Source organism: Penaeus monodon, chromosome 4, assembly GCF_015228065.2.
Source record: "Penaeus monodon isolate SGIC_2016 chromosome 4, NSTDA_Pmon_1, whole genome shotgun sequence".
NCBI lineage: Eukaryota > Metazoa > Arthropoda > Malacostraca > Decapoda > Penaeidae > Penaeus > Penaeus monodon.
The window spans coordinates 36069758-36078087 of record NC_051389.1 but is presented as its reverse complement, the minus strand read 5'-3'; positions in this window follow the sequence as shown (position 1 = coordinate 36078087).

Genomic DNA, 8330 nt, shown 5'->3' with positions numbered 1-8330 from the left:
TTTTGCCAAAACATGCATTCATATCATGAAGGAGGGTGAAATCCTAGAACCGCCATCTCCCACTGCCCATTGCGCTTACAAGTTGCTTTGCAAGGTCATGGAAGGAATTGTTAACAGTAGGCTATTGCATTTTTTAAATTCCAGTAATTTGCTAATTGACAAGCAGTGCAGCTTTTGAAAGGGACACCAAACTCTTGATCAATTAATAAAACTTGACAGTCATATTCAAGAGGCAATTGCCAAAAAAAATATATATATATATGCAGAAAAAGCCCACGACATGACTTGGAGATATGGCCTACTCAGAAAACTAGCAGTAATGCTGAATTCTCGGCAATCGCATCCAACTGGCACTGGATATGATTCATAACTGGTCCTCCAGTTTAAGTTTTCTCACAAAAAAGAGGAAAGCCGACATCAGGCCAACTCTAGACAAACACCCACTACCTATTTAAAATTCTGCTAGATTTCTTGTCTATTCTTTGATCGTTATATTCAATTGGAAAGAGCACATTGGTCAGTTAAAGAATAATGTCAAAGAGCACTAAATTTGTTCATTTCTGGTAATAAATGGGGAGCTGATAGACAGTCTTTGCTAATGATATATAAAGTACTTATTAGGTCTGAAATAGATTATGGTTCGGCATCAAACTCCATTTTGAAAGGTTTGGATGTTGTGCTTGTTTGCGTGTGTGTCTTGAAGCCCTGAAGTGTACTCGGATCAAGGGTCTTGAGGTGGAGTCAGGAGTGGCCTCGCCTCCGACTCAGACGCGGCCAGCTAGCAAAGGTGGCTCGAGACCTGAGCCATCCTAATGGCAATAGAGGCATTATGCATTATTGCCACGCGACTCCACTACCTCGTCGAGAAAGTCGGTATAGATCTCTCTACCAACGATACCCTGGTTCAGTCAAATATAGCGCCATGGGAAACCCCCAATTTTCCCATCATGGAAGCCTGGTTCCCATCAGCTAAGGCCATGGCGCCGGAGGTGGAGGTACGCCTGAGGATCAGAGAGATCCTTATTAAACATCTCCCTTTTTCCATATATATACCGACGGCTCCAAGACAGATGAATGTGTGGGAGCAGGTGTATGGTCGGCGGAATGTGAATTGAAGTTCAGTGAAGCTTTAGATTTTGCACTATGGACGACCCACGAGAGAATAGTCTTTTTTTCTAATTCATAAAGTTCACTTAAAGCCATTAAATCATTAGAAACTACCAAAAATGAGCTGGTGAGTAATACCATTCGTAAAGCTACATGGTGCCAACAAATCAATCAAGCTAATATGGGTACCAGGCCACTCTGGTTGGCACGCCTTAGGGTTAATGCTACAAGAATGACACACCTCACTCCCTATATAGAAAAAAAAAATTCCTCCACAATGCCCCCTTTGCAGCACCAACCTTACCCTCAACCCTATCCTCATAGTATGGTAATCAATACAGAAACCATAGACAACAAAATCAATATTTTACATTATTAAAATAGTAATCAGATGATGAAAGGATCATCGTAATCACTCTCCTAAGGGAGACAAAGCTTTATAACCTTATAGATTGAAATAAAAAATAGGATCCATTGGCTTATGGTCTGGCTGCGGCTGTGTAACATGGACATATGCCCCTGGTCGATAGCCAAGTAATCCATCAAACAAACAAATAAACAAGAAAAGCTAAACTCTCTTGGGTTGTTTGCTCGTCTGATCGGTGTGGCTCACGGAGCGCTCGGCCTCATTGGACGCCTCTTTGGTGTTTTTCTTGAGTCTACGAGAGAGAGAGAGATAAGTATAGTTTTCTTTGTTTACAAGAGGCCACTTAGGATGTGATATGTGATTGTAACTTTTGAGAATATCAGACTGAGGGATCTCCCGTTTTTCCTTAAATGTTTTAGTTTCCTTTTGTTTCGTTCTTTTACTTTTTATTTTGGTTTTATTAATTTTAAAGACATGACACTATAGAAAATACAATCAGTATAAAGAAAAAAAGATAATTAAGCAGAAATAAACAGATAATAGGAACAAAGAAATAGACAAGTGATTATAACTACTATATAATTTAAATAAATTTAAATAAATGGAAGCGTAATAAAGAATAATATTTACAGATAGGAAAAAGGGCTTCAGCGTTGTGACGAATGGTGTTGTGCTGTTATAACATGCCTTGCTACCAAATCGTTTAAAACGGCCCCTTTGTTTAAAGGTTTACTCTGCAAGACCCACGTTGTAGTCAGGTTGCAAAGTAGAGGAACACTAAAGATCCAAAGGAACGGCATAGACCGATACAGTTTGGCACTAGCGGCGTCGCAGGAGTTTCCAGAACGAAGTCGCGAGCGACAAAAGGGACTCCGGCTCAGTAATTTTTCATCAGGGCTGACTCCCGAAAACTTTTTTATCTTACAGATGACACAAGTGGATTGTTTTGTATAAGGTAAACTCCTATAGCCTTTGACCATACACGGACTGAACTACAAAGCAGCAGTCGGGCACCACTATCGCATCTACGTAAGACTAACCCAATATTTATTTGTAAATCCGTGTGTGAGTGAATGTGTCTGAGTGTGTGTGTGTGTGTGTGTGTGTGTGTGTGTGTGTTGTGTGTGTGTGTGTGTGCGCGTGTGTGTGTGTGTGCGCGTGTGTGTGTGTGTGTGTGTGCGCGCATGCCTATGTGTGTGTGTGTGTGTTCATACACACATATGGTGCGTGTGTGCATGAGTGTGTTTGCATTCATAGACATGCATGCGCACACGCACATGAGCACATTCATACAGACACGTGTGTGTGTATGCACACACACACACAAACACACATGGTCAAAGACTATGGGAGTTCATCCTATACAAAACATTCCACTGCCTTGTGACATCTGTAAGATGAAAAAGGCTTCGGGAGTCAACTGTGAGGAAAAATCCGAAGCCAGAGTCTTTGAGGCAGTTCGTTGTTGCTTGCGACCTCGTTCTGGCAACTCCAGCGACACCGCTGGTGCCAAACCGTCTTGGTCTATGGCGTTCCTTTGGATCCATCAGCTGCGTAGACAGACGGGGCAATTACTCGAAGCGCTAGTATTCGATCTATTGTGGACTTGCCAGGAGTAAATCCAGACTGCTCCAGTCTCTGATGCCTCAGTAGGTGGTTGCGGATCCATTTCAGAAGGATGTGGGCAAAAATTTGCCTGGTATGCCACAGTAGTTGCTACAATCCCAACAATGCCCTTTCCCCTTCCAGAGAGGGATGACCACGCCCCTCAGCAGGTCAGGGGAATGGTACCAGACTGCCAGATAGCAGTCAGGACTGTACGCAAGCCCCAAACCATAGGCTCACCCCCAGCCTTTAGAAGTTCAGCAGGGATATCACATACGCCTGCAGCTTTCCCACTCTTCGCTTCGAAGTCTCCATCCTAACCTCCGTTAGGGTAGGAGGTTCCTCGCTGATGGGTGAGTCTGGCACAGGTATTGTGACATCGCTTGCTTCCAAGCTAACTGTTGAAGGGTCTACCTCGTACAACTGCTCAAAATACTCAATGTTCACGAACCGGAACATGATCTGAGATGATCCATCTATCCGCTGATTGGACTGTAGTCATCTGTGAGGAGCACTTAGAGTTCAGCTTTCTCAGGGCTTGGTAGGCTTGGTCGTTTACCAAGAAATGGCCTTCAACCTCCTCAGCAAGATTCCTGATTAACTGTTCCTTGTCCCTTCTCAGCAGTGTCCAAGCCCTACGCACCATGGAGTGATGGAAGACTTGATTACCATTCAGCCAAGCCATACAACACACTTCAGTGGCCTCTAATGCCTCCAGGGAGATGGAATTCTGCCTTGCCCTTGGGCGTAACGCCAATGGATTCCTGGGTGGCTTTGAGTGTTATGTGCTTGAAGAGCTTCCACAGAGCAACTGGGTCTGTCAGATTGTCAAGTTCTGTGAAACGGTCAGAGGCTGCCATGGTGAACCCACGGGCACACTCCTCCTCCCTTAGTCTGTCCAGGTAAATCACCATAGAGTGGCCACTGGAAGGATGGGGAGTTTTGAAGTGGACCCGCAGGGTAGCCACAACCAGCCTATGGTCAGTGCCACAGAACTCGGCACTCTGGTAAACTCTGCAGTTCTGGAGGATCCTCCTTTGTGTGCTAACAAGAATGTGGTTGATCTCTTTGGCCACTGTACCCGTATTGCTGTATCATGTCCAGCGATGCGGGTTGGAATGCTGGGACCTAGCAAGGTCCTGGAGAAGGAGGCTGTTCTCGCTGCTGGGATCAGCTCCCGAGCCATGGGGCTGACAGACATCTCATAGCCAGCTCGGTCACAGCCGGATATGGCATTGAAGTCGCCCTGACAGTGCAAATATCTCGCTGGGGGAAACTGTCTGCCATAGATGCGAGTTCGGTATAGAACGCCTCTTGCACATCAAGTTTACAAACATCGGTAGGAGTGTATACAGCAATAAGAGACATGAAGCCAAAGGCATGCTTCAGTCTCAATGCCATAATATGCTCATCAACCGGTGTCACCTCAACTACCGAGGGCTGAAGTCGGCTGGAGATGGCTATGGCTACACCCTGGAGGTGGTGACCATCACTGCGGCCCGATCAGTAGTAGGTGTACCCCCCATACTGATCGTGGGCTATAGCTCTGTACCTCTGGGGCCCTCCTACTGCTCCGAGATCTCCCACAGTTTAGCCTGGGACTGCAAGGTGCCCAGTTACCCATGGGTGGCCACGAGGAGGCACTGCAGAGGTCTTGATGATGGAGAGGCTATGACCTGGCAGGGGAGACTTTTGCAAAGCTGCTCGCTTTTTCTCACTAGGCTAGCCAGTGATGGCAGCTGCAAGCGAGAAGGCATGCAAGCACTTAACACTATCTAGGCTACCACTTCACCGCTTCACATCACCCACTGCTAACAAACCATACCAGTCACCTACAATCGTAGGTGATTTGTCTCCTACAGTGGAACATACTAGGTTTTAAAGCAAATCGTGCCACGCTCTTAGGCAGCAAATACTGAAAATACAGCTATAACATATTTGTCTTACAAGAGACTCTTTCCTGCAAACAGCACCTGCAACATCAGCCATTACTCAGCCTTCTACTCATATCATATGCCTGGACAGAGCAGAGATATATATATTTTCATTAAAAAACTGTAGTGCAGAGATGGAACAGAAAGTATGGGAGTTCAAGTGTCATTACACCATATGGACCTCCTCTTCAACATTTACAGACCTCCTCGACCCAGCTGTGTGATTGAGCCAGATGAACTTTTTGGTGTGGCAGCCATCCATCATCATGGGTGACTTTAATGCCCACCACCCGGACTGGAACGATCCCACGACACAGGACAACATATCAAAGTTTCCTTACTAAGTTCTAAACATGCCACACATGTCTAGGGAGGAGTCTTATTTGTTTCAAGCTGATCGCTTGACCTATTTTTCATTTCAGACAGCTAGAGTAACCATTTTACAATTACCACGTATACTCATATCTCCCCGTCTACACAAAGCAAATTACAACATATTATTTCCTTCAAGCATTTTCGCATACAAGAAAGGTGCAGGCACAGGAGACAACATTATCACACTTAACTCATTAGATGGACATGGTAGTTCAGTAGTCTTTTTAGCTTTAGAAAAGGCATTTGAACTAGCAAATAAAGATGCCATACTCGCCTGACTTATGAAAAAGGCCTCAAGGGGAAACTCCTTTGTTGGCTACAGGATTATTTGACAGGCAGACATGCCAGAGTCAGATTCCAGAGCCAGTTATCTGATCCTCACAAATTAGATAATGGAACGCTGCAGGTTCCGGGCCTATAAATACACAAGCTGCCCTAGACTTCCTTGAAGTTATGTTTAGAGAGCTTGGTCTCAAAGTTAATGCTGATAAGTTGAAGGCTCTCCAAATCAGAAGAGTAACTGCTGGTCGCCAACTCTACTTAGGAAACTTCCCCTTGAGTGGGTTCCATCATACATCACGCCTTAGCATTTGGAACTGTCTGCCACCACACAACTAAGTCCCATCTCAGCATTCTCAGTATGCTTACATCTTGCAATGAGATCCTTAGTTGACTATAGTGCTCCAACTCTAATAACTCTTACTCCTATCAATTAGTTTCCTTGGAAACAATACAAATGGGTCAATTAGAACTATTCTTGTTGCCCCTAAATGGACTAGGCTGGCAAATCTAAGAGTAGAATCTTTCCTTCCATCTCAAATCAGAATTAGGCAAATTTCTGTCATACTGTGTGCAAAGATCATCATGCCCTCAAGGCCTTCCCCCTTAGACTGGAACGAGAATTTAAAGTAGCACACCGATTATCATATGCAATTCACTTTTTTAATACTGTATCTCTCCTCACAACAAAGGGAACTGATAGCCCTAACCCCTGCTATTCCCCTCAACCACTATGGAAGGATTGGTTATACAGTTTCATACCAACACCATTTCCCACAACAAAGGCATTATGTACTCCTGCTATGATAGCACAATTAGAGGTGAACATAAATACAGTCAGAACTGAGAACATTCTTCTCATCTTCACCAATGGATCAGAGAGCAAAACCAGAGCAGGAGCAGCGTTTATACCAGATGATAAAAAAATGTGTCAAATGGTGCATCCACCCTGCAGACTGAACTACATGCCATCAAGATGGCTCTACAGAGTATCATAGTTTCCAAACATTCCATCCAACCGAAATCCTCAGACTAATCAGACTAACCTCCTCAGACTAACAGTATTATTCCAGATTAAACAGTTAGAAGTGGAAGGACCCAAACCCAAGGGCGTGGAGGAAGAACCCACAGGTGATGAGGAAGGAGCCATGGGCGTTGAGGAAGGAACACTGGGCGTTAAGGAAGAAGCCACGAGCCATGGAAGGAGCCATGGACATTGAGAAAGAAGCGTTGAGGAAGGAGCCACGGACACAGAAAGGAGCCATGGGCATTGAGGAAGGAGCAATTGGCAGTGAGGATATGAACGACACGTGAGATGAACTTGGGGCGGGTCAATGAAAGGGGCCTTAACTTGCTGATTTATTGTTGAAGAGTAGATGTAAGACCCCAAGAGACTCCCGTGTCCCCGGGGTCGAGGACGAGATGGTGGAGTTGGACTCTGTGTACCTTGGCCTATCTACCGTCTCTCCCTCTCCGTCTGACGAACGTGTTCTTTTATGCGGCGGCTCCTTTCGAGGGCGGATGCTTACTCCCTTGTAGTCATAGAAGTGCGAAAAAGAGAAAGCATGGCAGGCACTGTATCCGCCCAAGGAGGAAAGGCAGTTATTGGGGACAGAGGTGTGAACTGTACCATCAGGTATTGTTTACAGTGGAAGGAGCCATGGGCGTTGAGGAAGAAGCCATGGGCGATGAGGAAGGAGCCATGGGCGATGAGGAAGGAGCCACGGACACAGAAAGGAACCATGGGCGTTGAGGAAGGAGCCATGGGCGTTACTGCTTAGTATACCAGGCAGAGGGATGCGGCTATGTGCCATCCCCGGCGTGAGCACCACTGATGATGATGGTGATGCATGTATATATATACATATATATATGTACATATATATATGTACATATATGTACACACACACACACACACACACACACACACACACACACACACACACACACACACACACATGCATATATATATATATATATATATATATATATATATATATATAAATATATATATATATATATATATATATATATATATATATATATATATATATATATATTATATATATATATATATATATATATATATATATATATATATATATATTATATATATATATATATATATATATATATTATATATATATATATATATATAATATATATATATATATATATATATATATATATATATATATATATTATATATAATTATATATGCATGTGTGTGTGTGTGTGTGTGTGTGTGTGTGTGTGTGTGTGTGTGTGTGTGTGTGTACATATATGTACATATATATATGTACATATATATATGTATATATATACATGCTCACCATCATCATCAGTGGTGCTCACGCGGGATGGCACATAGCCGCATCCCTCTGCCTGGTATACTAAGCATAACGCCCATGGCTCCTTCCTCAACGGTCATGGTTCCTTTCTGTGTCCGTGGCTCCTTCCTCATCTCCCATGGCTTCTTCCTCAACGCCCATGGTCCTTTCTGTGTCCGTGGCTCCTTCCTCATCGCCCATGGCTCCTTCCTCATCGCCCATGGCTTCTTCCTCACGCCCATGGCTCCTTCCACTGTAACATACCTGATGGTACAGTTCACACCTCTGTCCCATACTGCCTTTCTCCTTGGGCGGATAGGACATTTTGACTCG